The following is a 6,303-nucleotide window of genomic DNA, read 5'->3' as shown; positions in this document are numbered from 1 at the left end:
AAAAAAAAAATCAAATGTAGGAATAAATGAAAATGTTATATTCTGCTTAAAACTCTTCAGTGACTTCCCATCGAAAACTCATAGGTAAAGCTCAAACCTTAGCTTAACTATAAGGGCCCAAGATCCAACTCATTGCCACCCCACCCAGCCAGGCCCCAAGCACTGCCTCCTGACCAGTCTTCCGGACATTGCTACATGTGGCTATTTCAGTTTAATTAAAATTTAAAATTCAGTTCCTAAGTCTTTCCAGACACATTTCAAAAGCTCAATAGCCATAAGAGGCTCAAGGATACTATATTGGCACAGATAGAGAACATTCCCACCCTCAAAGAAAGGTCTAGCAGACAGCACTACTATTTAACAAATTCTCTTTTTTTTTCAGACAGGGTCTCATTCTGTCTCCCATGCTGGAGCGCAGTGGGGCACTCACAGCTCACTGCAGCCCTAACCTTCCCAGGCTCACATGATTCTACCACCTCAGCCTCTGGAGTAGTTGGGACTGCAGGTTCACACCACTACGCCTGGTTAATTTTTGTATTTTTGGTAGAGACGGATTTCGCCATGTTGCCCAGGCTGGTCTCCAGCTCCTGGGTAACCCCATCTCTATGACTCAAATGATCCACCCACCTTAGTCTCCCAAACTGTTAGGATTACAGGCGTGAGCCACCATGCCTGGCTTCAACCATCTCTGTAAATCTCAGTTCTCAGGATACTAAATCTTCTGTTCTAAAAGTTTCAGAAATAGTTTCCTATTTGAGTTAATTTCGCTGAGATTTCTTGAGTGCTTTCCTCTGACCATCTGGCCTGGGAGACAAATGCAGTAGTAACTGTCATGATAATCTCAGTGCTGGTTAGCAACTCTGTGAGTCGCATTCTAAAAATACTTCACATAGTTAACAATAAAATATGCATCTTTCTTTCTTTCTTTCTTTCCTTCCTTTCTTTCCCCTCCCTCCCTCCCTCCCTCCCTCTCTCTCTTTCTTTCTTTCTTGATGGAGTCTCGCTTCGTCACCCAGGCTGGAGAGCAATGGCACGACCTTGGCCCACTGCAACCTCCGCCTCCCAGGCTCAAGCGATTCTCCTGCCTCAGCCTCCCAAGTGGCTGGTATTACAGGTGCCTGCCACCACGTCCGGGTAATTTTTGTATTTTTTAGTAGAGATGGGGTTTCATCATATTGGCCAAGCTGGTTTCAAACTCCTGATCTTGTGATCTGCCCGCCTCAGCATCCCAAAGTTCTGGGATTACAGGTGTGAGCCACCGTACCCGGTCTTCTTTTGTTACTTCAACAAACATTTATTGAGCACCTATTGTGTGCCAGATTCTATAAAACATGCTAAAGTATAGCAGTGAATTAGACATACAAGATCCCAGCAACAGCCCGGGTGTGGTGGCTGACACTAGCAATCCCAGCACTTTGGGAGGCCGTGGCAGGTGAATCATGAGGTCAGGAGTTAAAGACCAGCCTGATCAACATGCTGAAACCCCATCTCTACTAAAAATACAAAAATTAGCTGGGCATGGTGGCATGCGCCTGTAATTCCAGCTACTCAGGAGGCTGAGGCAGGAGAATCACTTGAATCACGGGGTGGAGGTTGCAGTGAGCCAAGATCGAACCACTGCATTCCAGCCCAGGTGACAGAGCAAGACTCCGTCTCAAAAAAAATCCCTGGGTCAGAGTTTGCATTCCAGTAAAGGAGATGGTGAAAAAGTAAGCAGATACACATGATAAGTACAGAGATAGGAAAAGCCATGAGAGAAATGCACAGATTGATGTGATGGAGAGTAGGAGAATGTGGGGGGTTAATCTAGAATTAGGCTGCCAGGAAAACATTCCTAGGAGGTGGTGTATTTACACTGTGACTTGAAGGATAAGAAAAATATAGCAATCGGCTGACTTGAGGTCAGGAGCTCCAGACCAGCCTGGCCAACATGGTGAAACCCCATCTCTACTAAAAATACAAACATTAGCTGGGCATGGTAGCAAATGCTTGTAATCCCAGCTTACAAGCAAGTGAGGCAAGAGAATCACTTGAACCTGGGAGATGAAGGTTGCAGTGAGCCGAGATTGAGATCGAGCCACTGCACACACTCCTCCATTCTGGGCCAGAGTGAGATTCAAAACAAAGAAACAAAAAACAAAACAAAACAAAAAACCAAAAAAGGAAAAGACAACAACAAAGGGAGGAAGGAAGAGTCCAGACTCATGAAATAGCTAGTGTAAAGGTCAGGAGTGGGTGCTGGGTGTGGTGGCTCATGCCTGTAATCCAAGCACTCTGGGAGGCTGAGGCAGGTGGATCACCTGAGGTCAGGAATTCGAAACCAGCGTGGTCAACGTGGCAAAACCCTGTCTACTAAAAATTAAAAAAAAAAAAAAAAAAAAACTGGGCGTGGTGGTGCACACCTGTAGTCCCAGCTCCCGGGGAGGCTGAGACAGGCGAATCACTTGAACCCAGGAGGTAGAGGTTGCAGTGAGCCAAGATCACACCACTGCACTCCAACCTTGGTGACATACTGAGACACCATCTCAAAACAAACGAACACAAAAAAACTTCCCAGCCGGGCGCGGTGGCTCAAGCCTGTAATCCCAGCACTTTGGGAGGCCGAGGCGGGTGGATCACGAGGTCAAGAGATCGAGACCATCCTGGTCAACATGGCGAAACCCCGTCTCTACTAAAAATACAAAAAAAAATTAGCTGGGCATGGTGGCGTGTGCCTGTAATCCCAGCTACACAGGAGGCTGAGGCAGGAGAATTGCCTGAACCTAGGAGGCGGAGGTTGCGGTGAGCCGGGATCACGCCATTGCACTCCAGTCTGGGTAACAAGAGCGAAACTCCGTCTCAAAAAAAAAAAAAAAAAAAAAAAAAAAAAAAAAAAAAAAAAACTTCCCATTCCTATCACTCTTAGAATAAAACCCACATCCTAAGGCTTTGGTTGATCTGGTCCCGCTTACCTCTGTTCTCCTCCTTATTTACTAGACTTGTCAGTTGCACTTAACTTTTTGCTCCATTACGCTCAAGTCTTTTCTGCCTCCTGGCCTGTGTGTGCGTGTGTGTGTGTGTGTGATGGAATCTCACTTCGTCACCCAGGCTAGAATGTGATGGTACGATCTTGGCTCACTGCAACCTCCGCCTCCCGGTTTCAAGCGATTTTCCTGCTTCAGCCTCCCAGGCAGCTGGGACAACAAGTGCATGCCACCATGCCCAGCTAATTTTTTTTTTTTTTTTTTTGGTATTTTTAGTAGAGATGGGGTTTCGCCATGTTGGCTAGGCTGGCCTCAAACTCCTGACCTCAAATGATCCGCCCATCTTGGCCTTCCAAAGTGCTGGGATTACAGGTGTGACTCACCACACACAGCCCCCCTCCCCTCTTTTTTTTTCTTTTTGAGACAGGGTCTTGCCGTGTTGCTCAGGCTAGAGTCCAGTGGTACAATTGTGGCTCACTGCAGCCTCTACCTCCCAGGCTCAAGCAATCCAGCGATCCCTCTACTTCAGCCTCCTGAGTAGCTGGCACTACCGGCATAAACCACCACACCTGGCTAATTTTTGTACCTTTCGTAAAGATGAGGTTTCACCATGCTGCTCAGGCTGGTTCAAGTGAGCCACCTGCCCCTGCCTCCCAAAGTACTAGGATTACAGGTGTGAGCCACAAATCCTGACCTGCATTACTGCATTTGTCTTTGGGAATGTCTTGGTTAATCTATCATGTTCTCCAGCCTCATAGACTGATAGTGCCTTTGACTTACTCTTTGACTTTATTCTCCTCATTCCATTACCCACTGAGTTCCATGAACTGGATCTCCAAAACGTCTCTGATACTTATGTGTCCCTCCCTGCCTCACCCACCACCACTACCCCGATCCAGGCCCCCATTTGCTCACTTGGGCTACTGCCACAGGCTCTTCACCAGTCTCTTGTTTCCAGTCTGGCTCCATGTTGATTGCTGTGTCCTGCATGGCTGGTGTGAGCTTCCTAGAGCACAGCCGCATCAGGGACCAACGTTGCTTCTTCCTTATCTACAGAAAAAAAGGCCCTGTTCCTCTGCACAGATTTAAGCCTTCACGATGGCCCAGGTCTCCCATCCCCACTTTAGCTCTCATGATGATCTCTGCCCTCCCTCCCAATCCCCCATGATTCTTTTTTTTTTTTTTTTTTTTTTTTTTTGAGACGGATTCTTGCTCTGTTGCCCAGACTGGAGTACAATGGTGTGATCTTGGCTCACTGCAACCTCTGCCTCCTAGGTTCAAGCAATTCTCCTGCCTCAGCCCCCTGTGTAGCTGGGATTACAGGAATCACCACACCTGACTGATTTTTGTATTTTTAGTACACATGGGGTTTCATCATATTGGTTAGGTTGGTCTCAAACTCCTGACCTTGTGATCTGCCCGCCTCAGCCTCCCAAAATGCTGGGATTACAGGCGTGGGCCACTGCACCTGGCTGACTCTTTTCCTCTATTCACCAAGCACATCTTCCTCCTTCCTGTTGCTCTCATCACTCCCATCGTCTGCAATTCTCTTTACTCTTATTTCTACCTTTCCCTCCGACCAAATTTCACCCACTTTTCAAGGTTTAGTTATTTTATTTATTTATTTTTGAGACGGAGTCTTGCTCTGTCACCAGGCTAGGGTGCAGTGGTGGGATCTCGGCACTGCAACCTCCGATTTCCGGGTTCAAGTGATTCTCCTGCCTCAGCCTCCTGAGTAGCTGGGACTACAGGCACCCACCACCACGCCTGGCTAATTTTTTTTTTTTTTTTTTTTTTTTTTTTTTTTTTTTGAGACAGAGTTTCGCTGTTGTTGCCCAGGCTGGAGTGCAATGGTGCGATCTCGGCTCACCGCAACCTCCGCCTCCTGGGTTCAAGCAATTCTCCTGCCTCAGCCTCCTGAGTAGCTGGGACTACAGGCACGCACCATCATGCCCAGCTAATTTTTGTATTTTTAGTAGAGACGAGGTTTCGCCTTGTTGACCAGGATGGTCTCGATCTCTTGACCTCATGATCCACCCGCCTCGGCCTCCCACAGTGTTGGGATTACAGGCGTGAGCCACCGCGCCCGGCCTAATTTTTGTATTTTTGGTGGAAATGAGATTTCACCATGTTGGCCAGGATGGTCTCTGTCTCCTGACCTCGTGATCTGCCTGGCTCGGCCTCCCAAAGTGCTGGGATTACAAGTGTGAACCACTGCACCCGGCCTCAAGGTTTAGTTATTAAAATGCTGCTTTCCTTAGCAACTCCAGTCCAGACCCTCATTGCTTGATATCTGAACAACCATGACAGCTATTACAAAATTTTAAAAACTTTTTAGTTTAAATCTTTAAAATTTTAAAATTGGCTGAGCATGGTGGCGCACACCTATAATCCCAGCACTTTGGGAGGCCGAGTTGGGGGGTCACCTGGCGTCAGGGGTTTCAGACCAGCCAGACCAACACAGTGAAATCCTGTCTCTACTAATAATACAAAAATTAGCCAGATGTGGTGATGGGCACGTGTAATCCCAGCTACTTGGTGGGCTGAGGCAGGTGAATCACTTGAACCCGGGAGGTGGATGTTGCAGTGAACCAAGATTGTCCCACTGTATTCCCACCTGGATGACAAAGTGAGACTCTGTCTAAAAAATAAAACAAAATAAACAAAATTGTAAAATTTATTTATCTAGAGACAGGGCCTCACTTTGTCACTCAGGATGGAGTGCAGTGGCACAATCATAGCTCATGCCACCTCAAATTCTTGGGCTCAAGTGATCCTTCTGCCTCATCCTCCTTAGTAGCTGGAACTAGCCATGTCCAGTTAATTTTTGCAGTTTTTTTTATAGAGATGGGGGGTCTCACCAACTTGCCCAGGCTGGTCTTGAACTTCTGGGCTCAAACAATCCTTCCACCTTGGCCTTCCAAAGTTTAACTAATTTTACAGACAAGGTTTTACTCTATCACTTTGGCTGGAATACAGTAGTGCAATCATAGCTCACTATAACCTTGAACTCACGGGCTCAAGCAATCCTCCTTCTCAGACTCTCAAGTAACTAGGACTATAGATGCAAGCCACCACGTCCAGTTAATTCTTTAATCTTCTTGTAAAGATGGGGATCTTGCCATGTTTCCCAGGCTGGTCTTGGACTTCTGGCCTGAAGCAATCCTCCTGCCTCAGCCTCCAGAGTAGCTGGGATTATAGGCACAAGCAACTGTGCCTGACAGTTTTCAAGAATATCTGAATTCTAATCGTGGTAAGTGAGTACAACCGCAAGGAAGTAGGAAGGGAATGTGTGTGTCGTTAAGCATGGCCATTAAGACAAGCTAATCCAATCAATTGT

This window comes from Sapajus apella, unplaced genomic scaffold, assembly GCF_009761245.1.
Source record: "Sapajus apella isolate SASKATOON/1434 unplaced genomic scaffold, GSC_monkey_1.0 scaffold12, whole genome shotgun sequence".
NCBI lineage: Eukaryota > Metazoa > Chordata > Mammalia > Primates > Cebidae > Sapajus > Sapajus apella.
The sequence above is the reverse complement of the archived record's forward strand: the minus strand, read 5'-3'. Positions refer to the sequence as shown.